We start from the raw sequence: 14,578 nt of genomic DNA, 5'->3' as shown, positions 1-14,578 counted from the left end.
TCTTCTCCCAAATTGTAGTTCTCTTGTGGACTGCATTAGGTTTTCCTCCAGGATTTCCCTGTATTTTGCTGCATTCATTTTACCCTCTACCTCCAAAAGCCTTCCAGGGCCTGCTGCAGTGAAGCATCCCCACAGCATGATGCAGCCTCCACCATGCTTCATGGTAGGAATGGTGAGTTTTTGATAATGTGTGGCATTTGGCTTGTGGCAAACATAGTGTTTAGTTTGATGGCCAAAAGCTCAATTTTGGTTTCATCAGAACTTAGAAGCTTCTTTCAGCTGACTTCAGAGTCTCCCACATGCCTTCTGGCAAACTCTAGAGTTGAGATTTCATGTGAGATTTTTTTCTACAGTGGCTTTCTCTTTGCCACTCTCCCATAAATCTGAGACGGGTGCAGCACCCGGGCAACAGTTGTTGTATGTGTAGTCTCTCCCACCTCAGCCACTGAAACTTGTAACTCCTCCAGAGTTGTCATAGGTCTCTTGGTGGCCCTCCTCACTAGTCCCCATCTTGCATGGTCATTCAGTTTTTGAGAACAGCCTGACTAGGTAGATTTACAGCTATGCGATAGTCCTTCCATTTCTTGATGATTGACTTAACTGTATTCCAAGTGATATTCAGGGAATTTTTCTTGTATCTATCTCTGGACTTGAGCTTTTCAATAACTTTTTTTTCAAAGAGTTGCTTGGAGTGTTCGTTTGTCTTCATGGTGTAGTTTTTGCCAGGATACTGACTCACCAGCAGTTGGACCTTCCAGATCCAGGTGTATTGTTACTGCAATCGATGAAACACCTTGACTGCACACAGGTCTTCAGAATCAGATCTCCATTTAACTAATTATGTGACTTCCAAAACCAACTGGCTGCACCTGTGATGATTTGGTGTATTGTATTAAGGGGGTGAATACTTATCTAATTAATTATTTTGTGTTTTATATTTCTAATTAACTTAGATCACTTTGATCATGGCTTTGTCAAGGGCAGGTTGTGCCTTATGAGCCTGATTGAATTTTTTGAGGATGTGACTAAACACACTGATGAAGAAAGAGCAGTAGTTGTAGTGTATATGGATTTCAGCAAGGCATTTGATAAGATACCTCATGCAAGGCTTATTGAGAAAGTAAGGGGGCATGGGATCCAAGGAGACATTGCTTTGTGGATTCAGAACTGGCTTGCCCACAGAAGGCAAAGAGTGGTTGTAGATGGGTCATATTCTGCATGGAGGTCAGTGACCAGTGATGTGCATCAGGGATGTTTTCTGGGACCCTTATTCTTTGTGATTTTTATAAATGACCTGAATGAGGAAGTTAGTGAGTTTGCTGATGACACAAAGGTTGGGGGTGTTGTGGATAGTGTGGAGGGCTGTCAGAGGTTACAGTGGGACATTGATAGGGTGCAAAACTGGGCTGAGAAGTGGCAGATGGAGTTCAACCCAAGTAAGTGTGAGGTGGTTCATTTTGGTAGGTCAAATATGTTGTCAGAATATAGTATTAATGGTAAGACTCTTGGCAGTGTGGAGCATCAGAGGGATCTTGGGGTCCAAGTCTATAGAACGCTCAAAGCAGCTGCGCAGGTTGACTTTGTGGTTAAGAAGCCATATGGTGCGTTGGCCTTCATCAATCATGGGATTGAGTTTAGGAGCTGAGAGGTAATGATGTAGTTATATAGGACTCTGGTCAAACCCCACTTGGAGTACTGTGCTCAGTTCTGGTCGCCTCACTACAGGAAGGATGTGGAAGCCATAGAAAGGGTGCAGAGGAGATTTACAAGGATGTTGCCTGGATTGAGGAGCATGCCTTATGAGAATAGGTTGAGTGAACTTGGCCTTTTCTCCTTGGAGTGATGGAGGATGAGAGGTGACCTGATAGAGGTGTATAAGATGATGAGATGTGGATAGTCAGAGGCTTTTTCCCAGGACTGAAATGGTTGCCACAAGAGGACACAGGTTTAAGGTGCTGGGGAGTAGGTACAGAGAAGATGTCAGGGTTAAGTTTTTTACTCAAAGTGGAGAGTACATGGAATGGGCTGCAGGCAACAGTGGTGGAGGCGGATACAATAGGGTCTTTTAAGAGACTCTTGGATAGGTACATGGAGCTTAGTAAAATAGAAAACTATGGGTAAGCCCAGTAATTTTTTAGGTTGGAACATGAAAAACCTATCGATTCCCATTTATCTTGACCACACCTCTCCCAATCCTGTCTCCTGTAAAAATTCACTTTTCTCAGTTCTTTTGTCTCTGCCGCATCTGTTCCCAGGATGTGTCTTTCCTTTCCAGGACATCAGAGATGTCCTCCTCCTTCAATGAACACATATCCCTTCCATGTGGCCCTCACCAATGTCTCTTCCATTTCCCAAACATCCACACTCACCCTAACTTCCTGCCACCTTAACAGTGATAGAGCTTCATTTATCCTTACCTACCACCCTTGAGCCTTTGTATGCAACACATTATCCTCTGCAACTTCTGCCATCTCCAACAGGATCCTACCACCAAACATATCTTTATTTCCTCCTCTGTCCCTCCATGATTCCCTCGTCTATTCGCCCCTCCTACTAATCTCCCTCCTGGCACTTATCCCCGCAAGTGGCCAAAGTGCTACGTCTGCCCATTCACCTGCTCCCTCACCTCCATTCAGTCCTTCCAGGTTAGGCAACATTTCACCTGTGAATCAGTTGGGGTCATCTATTGTGTCTGGTGTTCCTGATGCAGCCTCCTCTGGACTGGTGAGACCCGCCGTAAACTGGGGATCCTTCGTTGAGCATCTCTGCTCCATCTGCCAAAGGCAGAACCTCCCAATGGCCAAACATTTTAATTCCCATTCCCATTTCTGTTCCGACATGTTGGTCCATGGCCAGTCTCGGTGTGGAGGAGCATAACTTTATATTCCATCAAACCTGATGGCATGAAAATCGATTTCTCCTTCCGGTAAAAAAGAATTGCCCTTCTACTCCCCACATCTTCAGTTCCCCATTCTGGCCTCTTATCTCTCACACCCGCCTATCAAAACCACCCCCCCACCCCCGGTCACCCCCTCCTTCCCTATCTCCAGTGGTCCACTCTCCTCTCCTATCAGATTCCTTTCCCTCCAGCCCTTTATCTTTCCAACCCTTCTATCACCCTACTATCTTATCACCTTCTAGCTATCTTCCTTCCCCACCCCTACTCATCTTTATATTCTGGTGTCTTACCCCTTCATCTCCAGTCCTGAGGAAGGGTCTCGGTGCAAAACGTTGACTGTTTATTCATTTCCATAGATGCTACCAGACCTGTTAAGTTCCTTCAGCAATTTGTGTATGTTGCGCAGTTTCATCATACTGTAGCATCGGTAATGTTCTAATTAATTCGATATTTAATTTAAATACCCGATCTGTTATTTAGCTTGTCTTTTTTTTAATACACATTTTTATTTATTTCCAAGAAACTTTGACTAATTGGAGCAGCAGCCTAATTGGGTCAAAATCTACTAGACCCCATGTGTTTCAATTAAATGGAATCCACTGTATATAAAGTAATACACACAAAATACTGGAGGAACTTCAGTGTTGAAGAAGCGCCTGGGCCCAAAATGTACACTGTTTACACTTTTCTGTAGATGCTGCCTGACCTGCTGAGCTCCTCCAGCATTTTGTGTGTGTTGCTTTGGATTTCCAGCATCTGAAGATTTTCTCATGTTTGTGAATCCACTGTGTATAATACAGTATTATATCTACATAAACAGTATGTATGTGCAGTATATAAATATTATAATATATATCATTTGCACAATTTGTCATCAGTATTTATTTATTTACTCATTGATGGAGATATTACCTAGAATAGGCTCTTCAAGCCACACCACACAGCAACCCCCGATTTAACCCCGATTTAGGTATCGATTTTCATAAATTCCATTGTATTTCTTTATTTTCCTGTAAATGCCTGCAGGAAGTTGAATCTCAAAGTCATATACACCTTGTCATGAATGGGGCAGGTGGAATGAGGCCTGTTAAGGTCTTCAGAAGTAAGGCTAAAGAATAATCCACCCAGAGACGTGTCCTCAGCTGGGCTCTAAATGGAACATTTGAGGGTTTGGAGGATGCGGTGGTAATACAAAGGTTGAGGTCCATCTCAAAGGGTGATGCAGAGGGGCAGCTTTCCTCTCATGCAGATGGTCAAATGGGCACTTCAGAGCCGAGGAAGTGTCTCCACCTGAGACGCTGACTGTTCATTTCCGTCCACAGGTTCTAGCTGACCCAGTGAGGTCCTTCAGCTCCTTAGTGTGGTGTTGGGTTTTCCCGAGCGTAGCGCAACACTGCCCCCTGCTGGCCTGCACCCTTTCACTGCAACTCTGTCCTCTACTGACGGGAGTGCAGACACTGCTGGACCAGAGCGAAGAAAATCACATCTCACTTTGTCTCTTTTCAAGGTTCTACAGTCCAAAGTACTTTATATATACCATATATAAAGTTCTTTGCATATGGTATATATATATCACAGTATATATACCATATGCAACCCCGAGATGCAGATTATTGCAGTCAGACCCAAACAAGAAAAGCACGGTAGAATACACGATAAAAAAACTCCACACAACAAAGACATTCAAACTTCCAATGTGTGAAAAAAAGAACGAATTGTGCAAACAGTACAAAAGTAAACAAGTAACAGATAGAACATGAACTGCAGAGTCCCCAAAGTGAGTCCGCGGCCACAGAACCAGCTCAGTGCTGAGAAACTCACGGAGTGGTGAGCTGAGCATCAGTTGGTCTTTTGCCCTTGACTTCGACACCTTAGCTTTTTAAGTCTGACTTGCGTATAAATCGGTTAAACATTGGTTCATTTTCCGCTCTTGAGCTCGGGGTCTGCTGCTTCAATCCAGCCCAAAGTCCACTCCATCATTGGCTGCTGTGGCCCAGCTGTATTCTCGAGGGTTCGAGTCATTTGGGAATACTTAAAGCAGAACTGATTTGTTCTTGATTAGTTTTGGTGTCAAAGGTTACAGGGCAAGGCAGGAGAACGGGGTCAAGAGGGAAAAGAAAACACCCAATATGGAATGGTGGAGCAGACTTGATGGGCTGAATGGCCAGCTCCAACTATGTCTTATGATATTAAACTGATTGGAAGGCAAAGAATCAAATGCCTTTACTTTCTGCTCTGAGGATTTTTCTACGAAACAGGATGCTGATGAGCAGGATGCTCCCCTGTATCCCAAAGGCCACTAACAGGATCACCAGGTGAATCAGGATGGGTGTCAGTTTGCCTGTGGGGGAGAAAACAACACAGAACACGTAAGCACAAATAAGCCATTTGGTCCTTTGAGTCTAGTGAAGCACACAATGACATGGCAGCTGACCTGAAGGTGTTTAACCCCACTGGTGAAATCATTCCTGTCTTTGCCACATCTCCCCCTTTCCCAATTCTAGGACAGGGAGCACAGGGAAGTTGCTCTTCCAATAATTGTATAGGATGACCTACAGGTGATAAAGTCACATCCAACGTTGATCCCAGTCCTACACTAATCCCTTTTATTTTACCATTAATTTTACAAAAACCGATCTTCCCCACCTTCTTTTCAAATCCCCCAAGTTTCTATCACTTCCCAATACACTGGGGGCAATTTTCAGCAATCAATTAAGCCACCAACCCACACGCCTTTGCGATGTGGGAGGAAACCAGAGCACCCAGGGTGGGGGTTGCCCACACCATCACAGGGAGAATCCACTGAGAATAGGATAGGACAGAGAGGGAGGAGGACAGTTTGTGACCCACTGACCCACCAGGTCCCAAGGGGGAGAGGACAGTGTGTGACCCACTGCCACTGTTCTATAATCCGCAATTTGAGCCAGTCATTGTTCTTGGGTTGATAAGTGTGTGATCTCCAATGTAATCTCCCACCTACAGAGACTTGGATGGCTCAGGCGCAGGAACAGTTACTTAGAGTGCCAGGCTTTAAATGTTTCAGAAAGGACAGGGAGGGAGGCAAAAGAGGTAGGTGCATGGCACTGTTGATCGGAGATAGTGTCACGGCTGCAGAAAAGGAGGAAATCAGGGAGGAATTGTCTATGGTGTCTTTGTGGGTGGAAATTAGAAACAGGAAGAGGTCAATAACTCTACTGAGACTTTTTATAGACCACCCGATAGTAAAAGGGACATCAAGGAGCAGACAGATTCTGGAAAGGTGCAATAATAACAGGGTTATTGTGGTGGGAGATTTTAATTTTCCCAAATATTGATTGGTATCTCCCTACAGTGAGGGGCTTAGGTGGGGTAGAGTTTGTTAGATGTGTTCAGGAAGGTTTCTTGACACAGTATGTGGATAAGCCTACAAGAGGAGAGGGTGTACTTGATCTGGTATTGGGAAATGAACCTGGTCAGGTGTCAGATCTCTCAGTGGGAGAGCGTTTTGGAGGTAGTGATCACAATGCTATCTCCTTTACCATACCATTGGAGGGGGATAGGAACAAACAAGTTAGGAAAGTGTTTACTTGGAGTAAAGAGAAATACAAGGCTGTCAGGCAGGAACCTGGAAGCATAAATTGGAAACAGATGTTCTCAGGTAAACATATGGAAGAAATGTGGCAAATGTTAAGGGAATATTTGCATGGGGTTCTGAGAAGGTATGTTCCAATGAGACATGGAAAGGATGGTAGGGTACAAGATCCGTGGTGCATAAAAGCTGTTGTAAATCTAGTCAAGAAGAAAAGAGCATACGAAAGATTAAAAAAAAACTAGGTAATAATATGAATCTAGAAGATAAGGCTACAGGAAAGAGCTTAAGAATGAAATTAGCAGAGCCAGAATGGGCCATGAGAAGGCCTCGGTGTTCAGGATTAAGGAAAATCCCAAGGTATTCTACAAGTATGTGAAGAGCAAGAGGATAAGACATGAGAGAATAGCACCAATCAAGTGTGACAATGGAGAAATGTGTATGGAACAGGAGGAAATAGTGGAGGTACTTAATGATACTTAATGCTTCAGTATTCACTATGGAAAAGGATTTTGGCAATTGTAGGGATCACTTGCAGTGCACTGAAAATCTTGATAAAGAAAGAGGATTAAGAACAGGATGTGCTGAAGCTTTTGGAAAGCATCAAGTTGGATAAGTCACCAGGACCAGATGAGATGTACCCCACGCTACTGTGGGAGGTGAGGGAGGAGATTGCTGAGCCTCTGGCAATTATCTTTGCATTATCAGTGAGGACAGGAGAGGTTCTGGAGGATTGGAGGGTTGCGCATGTTGTTCTCTTATTCAAAAAAGGGAGTAGGGATAGTCCAGGAAATTATAGGCCAGTGAGTCTTATTTCAGTGGTTGGGAAGCTGATGGAGATGATCCTGAGAGGCAGAATTTATGAACATTTGGAGAGGCATAATATGATTAGGAATAGTCATCATGGCTTTGTCAAAGGCAGGTCGTGCCTTACGAGCCTGGTTGAATTTTTTGAGGATGTGAGTAAGCACACTGATGAAAGTAGAGCAGTAGATGTAGTGTATATGGATTTCAGCAAGGCATTTGATAAGTTACCCCATGCAAGGCTTATTGAGAAAGAAAGGAAGCATGAGATCCAAGGGGGCATTGCTTTGTGGATCCAGAACTGCTCTGCCCACAGAAGGCAAAGAGTGGTTGTAGATGAGTCACATTTTGCATGGAGGTCGGGACCAGTGGAGTGCCTCAGGGATCTGTTCTTGGACCCCTACTCATTGTGATTTTTATAAATGACCTGGATGAGGATGTGGAAGGATGGGTTAGTAAACTTGCTGATGACCCAAAGGTTGGGGGTGTTGTGGATAGGGTGGAGGGCTGTCAGAGGTTACAGCAGATGCAAAACTGGGCTGAGAAGTGGCAGATGGAGTTCAATCCAGTGTGAGGTGGTTCATTTTGGTAGGTCAAACATGGTTGCAGAAATATAATATTAATGGCAAGACTCTTGGCAGTGTGGAGGACCAGAGGGATCTTTGGGTCTGAGTCCATAGGACACTCAAAGCTGCTGCGCAGGTTGACTCTGAGGTTAAGAAGGCATATGGTGCATTGGCCTTCATCAATTGTGGGACTGAGTTTAGAACCAAGAAGGAATGTTGCAGCTCTATAGACCCTGGTCAGATCCCATTTGGAGTACTGTGCTCAGTTCTGGTCACATCACTACAAGAAGGATGTGGAAGCCATAGAAAGGGTGCAGAGGAGATTTACAAGGATGCTGCCTGAACTGGGGAGCATGCCTTATGAGGATAGGTTGCGTGAACTCAGCTTTTTCTCCTTGGAACGACGGAGGATGAGAGGTGACCTGATAGAGGTGTACAAGATGATGAGAGGCATTGATCTTGTGGATAGTCAGAGGCTTTTCCCCAGGGCTGAAATGGCTTACACGAGAGGGCATAGTTTTAAGGTGCTGGGGATTTGGTACAGAGGAGATGTCAGGGGTGAGTTTTTTTTTATTATGACACAGAGAGCGGTGAGTGTGTGGAATGGGCTTCTGGCAACAGTGGTGGAGGCAGAGATGATAGGGTCTTTTAAAGAGACTCCTAGATAGGTACATGGAACATAGAAAAATAGAGGGCTGTGGGTAACCCTAGGTAATTTCTAAAGTAAGTACATGTTCGGTACAGTGTTGTGGGCTGAAGGGCCTGTATTGTGTACTAGGTTTTTTATGTTTCTATGTTTCAACATTCAGCAGTGGTCAGTCAGTAATTACACTGGAAGTGAAGGCAGGAAACCTGACAGGGCTCAAACAATAGAAAGCTGATGGAGGAGGGTGGGTGATAGTGGGTGGTAATAAGCTCGGTGTTCTCTCGGTCTGGGGAACCACTCACGTGTGTGACTCACGGTCAGCCGAACTCCATCTCCAATTGCCTCGCCAATCCCGTCTATCCGTACTTTGCAGTAGTACATTCCGGAATCGCTCTCCCTCACATCCACCAGCTTAATGGAAGCTTTGAAGGAATCCTCCTGGTCAGGCCCAAGGACACGCCCTGCATACTCTGCCGTCCCGTTGGAGACTTCAGAAGTGTTCCTGTACCAGCTGTAGAGCCGGGTGTCTCCGGAGTGATTGGCATTATGGCTACAGACCATGAGGACCGTTTCACCCTCAGCTACAAATATACTGGACTGGCCTTGCGTAACCGTGAAGCTCCTGCTTTTTCCTGCAGTGGGAAAGGAGAAAGTCAATGCTTCCCATTTAGAAGTTGGCCATTGGGGTGAGAATTAAGGCCCAGTGTTAAAGACCGGACACATTTAACATTCGAGATTGTTTGTTGTCAATCGTCAGTACCACAGTTTAAAGGAGGATGAAATGATTGTTTCTCCATTTCTGATGCAGCATTAAGAAGAGACAATAAGCAAAATATAAATACATATATAGGACCAATCTATGAAACACAGTATACAAGTAACTGTAAAGTGGCAGTGCAAGGGAGGGGTGCAGAGGGGTTCTGGAGAGGAGTGGCTGATGTGGATGTAGTGGTGGTGGGTGGGTTAATGGTGGACGTGTTGATCAACCTGAGAACATTTGGGGAAATAATTGTTTTTCAGTCTGGTCCTTGTTGGTGGGCAGGCTGATGCTGGGGACGTGTTCTGCATTTTGAAGAGCTCAGATGACAAGCTCTTCATTGGCTTGTCATATGAAGAGCAGTTGATGGCTCTGGGCATTTATTCGCTGCAATTTTGAAGAACAAAGGGTGACCTCATTGAAACCTATTGATGGTGAAAGGCCTTGATAGAGTGAATGTGGAGAGGATGTTTCCTATTGTGGGAGAGTCTAAGACGAGAGGACACAGCCTCAGAATAGAGAGGCATCCTTTTAGAACAGAGATGAGGAGGAATTTCTTTAGCCAGAGAGTGACGAGTCTGTGGAATTCTTTGCCACGGTCTGCTGTGGAAGCCAAGTGTTTACATATATTTAAGGCAGAGGTTGATAGATTCGTGATTGCGTGAAGGGATATGGGGAGAAGCCAGGAGACTGGGGCTGAGACGAAAATGGATCAGCATGATCCAATGATGGAGCAGACTCGATGGGCCAAGTGGCCTAATTCTGCACCAATATCTTATGGTCTTATTTTAACTACCTGTTGTAGAGTCGTCCTATCCTTTTCAGTGAGTTTCTGTACCTCAGAGATCCAGCATGTTCAGATGCTCTCTGCTGTGCATCCAAACACGTTCCATAACCTGGGCTTCTGAACTTCCCTCTGCAACTGGATCCTTGCTACCTTCACTGGGAGACCAGAGTCTGTGTGGGTTGAAAATAGCAACGCCACCTTGCTGACGATCAACACTGGTGTACCTCAAGGATGCATGCTTGGCCCACTGCTCTAAACTCTCTACACTGATAATTATGGGGCTATGCACAGCTCAAATGCCATTTATAAATTTGTTGATGTCACAATGATTGTTGGCAAAACTTTAGACCGTGATGAGGAGGTGTACAGGAGTGAGAAAGACTGGTTGGTTGAATGGTGTTGCAGCAACAACCTTGAATTCAATATCAATGAGACCAGGAAGGGGAATTCAAGGGAACACACCCCAGTCCTCATCAGAAGTGGAAAGGGTGAGCAGTTTCAGGTTCTTGGGTGTCAACATCCCTGTGGATCTATTCACAATATCCAGTATATTGATTCAATTACAAAGAAGGCACACAGAGGCTATCGTTCATTAGACGTTTTTGGAGATTTGGTATGTCACCAAAGACACTTATAGATTTTTACAGATGTATTGTTAAGAGCATTTAACTGGTTGCATTAATGCCTGACATTGAGGAGCCACTGCACAGGACTGGAAAAAGCTGCAGAAAATTATATATATATATGTAAGAATGTGTGTGTGTGTGTGTGTGTGTGTGTATACACACATAATAATACATAATAATATCTATAAATTACTATAATTTATATATATATATATATAACTTCTTATAGTAATTTACAGATATTATTATTATGTATTGTAATGTACTGCTGCTGCAAAACAACACATTTCATGACATCTGCCAACTATATTAAACCTAATTCCATTCTCACCCTAAAATGGTTCATCATTGTGTGTTATGGAAAGTTGTGAGTATTGATGTCCAGCTCTCTTCGGTATTCTCAGAAACAGAGAATTCAGTGAGAGATTTCAGATATCAGCCTCTCATTGAGCTGCATCTTTCCTGTGTCTGTGAGTCCAGTTGTAACAAAGGATCTGGCTATTTGGGACAGATGGGACGTGCCTATACCCAGGGGCTGGAGAGCTTTTGGAGGGCTGTGGAAGCTGAGTTGCTGAGTATATTCAAGCAGAGGTTGACAGATTCCCCGTTCTACCACTGTGGTTTTGGAACCGGAGTTTTCCCATCCTAATGAAGAACACGTCAAATGCTGGAGCAACTCAGATGGTTGGACAGCAGCTGTGGGGGGGGGGGGGGGGGGGAGAAATTTCAAGTCGTCTGGACTGAAAGACTGGAGAGAAACAAAAAGACAATGGGGCAGGGGTGGAGCAAGTGTGGGCTGGATCCAGGTGAAGAGGAGGTGATAGACGGAAGGAAGGTGGAGGTGGCAATGGAGGCTGGGTAGGTATTGGTAGATGTGACGAAGTGCTGCAGATGTTGGAGTTTCAGAACTCAGTTCTCATCATTTCTTTTTTGTGCATTGGTTGCTTGTAGGGAAAACTCCTGTAGGGATCAGGAGGAGTGGAAAAGGGTCAGAGAGGGAGCAGTTTCCGGGAAGTTGAAGAATTCAAAGCTCACACTGTCAGCTTGTAGATGACCCAGGGGGAATATAAGATGATGTTCCTCTAGCTTGCCTTTGAGCTGACCCTGATAGTGAGGAGGCTGAGGATAAACATGTTGGTATGGAGTGGAAATGAAATGGGTTCCAACTGGGAACGGGGAACATCATCCATACAAGCTCGAGTGAACTTGTGTAAGTCACCATGGAAGCAACAACTTGCCCAAACGTTCTGCCGGCATCCTTCAAGGAGAGAAATGGATGATCTTAAGCCAGGAATATGCACTGAACACTTTGAGGCCCCTCTGAAAGTAGCTACCCAGTTCAAGGGCCAAGGAGGGGATAGAATTTCACATGGTGGGTAATCTGGCAGACTTTAGAAAGATTAAGATAAGAGAACACGAACCAATCCTTATAGAGTGATCAGAAGTGGAGAGTGAGCAACTTCAAGATCCTGGGTGTCAGTGTCTGAGGATCTAACCTGGCCCCAATATATTGGTGCAGCCATAAAGATGGCAAGACAGCAGTTACATGTCATTAGGAGTTTGAGGAGATTTATTTTGTCATCTAAAACACTCAAAATGTTCTACAGATGTACCAAGGAAAGCATTCTGACGGGCTGCATCACTGTGTAATGGGGCGGGTGGTTTGCTACTGAACAGGATTGAAGGAAGCTACAGAAAGGTATAAATGTAGTCAGCTCCATAATATCCAAGATATCTTCAAGGAATGATACCTCAGAAAGATGACGTCAATCATTAAGGACCCTGCTCCCTCCCAGATCATGACCTCTTCTCACTGTTGCCATCGGGAAGGAGGTACAGCGCTTGAAGGCACACACTCAGTGATTCAGGAACAGCTTCTTCCCCTCTGCCATCCGATTCCTATGTGGATATTGAACTCATGAACACTACCTTACTTTTTAAAAATTATTTCTGTTCTTGCACAATTTTTAATTTAAGTATTTAATGTACATTTATAACTACTGTAATTGATCTACTCATTTATTATTTTTTCTATCTTATCATGAATTGCATTGTATTGCTGCTTAAGTGAACAAATTTCACGACATATGCCGGTGATATTAAACCTGTTTCTGGTTCTGATCCTGCCATCATTTGGAGTTGGCATTGGGGCTAGAAACTTTGAAAGAATGGGGTGGTAAATCGTGAGCAGAAATGTTTTCTTTTTCAATATTTTATTAGTTTCGACATAGAAGAATACAGAGTGCAAGAAAGTGTATATAAAAGGCCAAAAAAGATTTTTAAAAAACTACCAATTACATTATATCTGTTCATAATAACAATCTCATTACCCTGTATTCACATAAATTAATCAATAGTTATATTAAGAAATTTAAAAGTGGATAAATCTCTGGGTCCTGATAGGATTTCCCCAGGACCTTGAGGGAAGTTTGTGTAGAGATAGCAGGAGCTCTGACGGAGATATTTAAGATGTCATTTGAAACGGGGATTGTGCCGGAGGATTGGCGTATTGCTCATGTGGTTCCATTGTTTAAAAAGGGTTCTAGAAGTAAGCCTAGCAATTATAGACCTGTCAGTTTGACATCAGTGGTGGGTAAATTAATGGAAAGTATTCTTAGAGATAGTATTAATAATTATCTGGATAGACAGGTTCTGATTAGGAGTAGCCAGCATGGATTTGTGAGTGGAAGGTCATGTTTGACAAACCTTATTGAATTTTTTGAAGAAGTTATGAGGAATGTTGACGAGGGTAAGGCAGTGGATGTAGTCTATATGGACTTCAGCAAAACCTTTGACAAAGTTCCACATGGAAGGTTAGTTAAGAAGGTTCAGTCGTTAGGTATTAATGCTGGAGTAATAAAATGGATTCAACAGTGGCTAGATGGGAGATGCCAGAGTGGTAGATAATTGTTTATCGGGATGGAGGCCGGTGACTAGCGGGGTGCCTCAGGGATCTGTTTTGGGCCCAATGTTGTTTGTAATATACATAAATGATCTGGATGATGGGGTGGTAAATTGGATTAGTAAGTATGCCGATGATACTAAGGTAGGAGGTGTTGTGGATAATGAGGTGGGTTTTCAAAGCTTGCAGGGAGATTTATGCCGGTTAGAAGAATGGGCTGAACGTTGGCAGATGGAGTTTAATGCTGAGAAATGTGAGGTTCTACATTTTGGCAGGAATAATCCAAATAGAACATACAGGGTAAATGGTAGGGCATTGAGGAATGCAGTGGAACAGAGAGATCTAGGAATAACAGTGCATAGTTCCCTGAAGGTGGAGTCTCATGTAGATAGGGTGGTGAAGAAGGCTTTTGGAATGCTGGCCTTTATAAATCAGAGCATTGAGTACAGAAGTTGGGATGCAATGTTAAAATTATACAAGGCATTGGTAAGGCCAAATTTAGAATATTGTGTGCAGTTCTGGTCACCGAATTATAGGAAAGATATCAATAAATTAGAGAGAGTGCAGAGACGATTTACTAGGATGTTACCTGGGTTTCAGCACTTAAGTTACAGGGAAAGGTTGAACAAGTTAGGTCTCTATTCATTGGAGCGTAGAAGGTTGAGGGGGGATTTGATCGAGGTATTTAAAATTTTGAGAGGGATAGATAGAGTTGATGTGAATAGGCTGTTTCCATTGAGGGTAGGGGAGATTCAAACGAGAGGACATGATTTGAGAGTTAGGGGGCAGAAGTTTAAGGGAAACACAAGGGGGTATTTCTTTACTCAGAGAGTGATAGCTGTGTGGAATGAGCTTCCTGTAGAAGTAGTAGAGGCCAGTTCAGTTGTGTCATTTAAGGTAAAATTGGATAGGTATATGGACAGGAAAGGAGTGGAGGGTTATGGGCTGAGTGCGGGTAGGTGGGACTAGGTGAGATTAAGAGTTCGGCATGGACTAGGAGGGCCGAGATGGCCTGTTTCCGTG

This window comes from Hypanus sabinus, chromosome 5, assembly GCF_030144855.1.
Source record: "Hypanus sabinus isolate sHypSab1 chromosome 5, sHypSab1.hap1, whole genome shotgun sequence".
Taxonomy (NCBI): domain Eukaryota; kingdom Metazoa; phylum Chordata; class Chondrichthyes; order Myliobatiformes; family Dasyatidae; genus Hypanus; species Hypanus sabinus.
The sequence above is the reverse complement of the archived record's forward strand: the minus strand, read 5'-3'. Positions refer to the sequence as shown.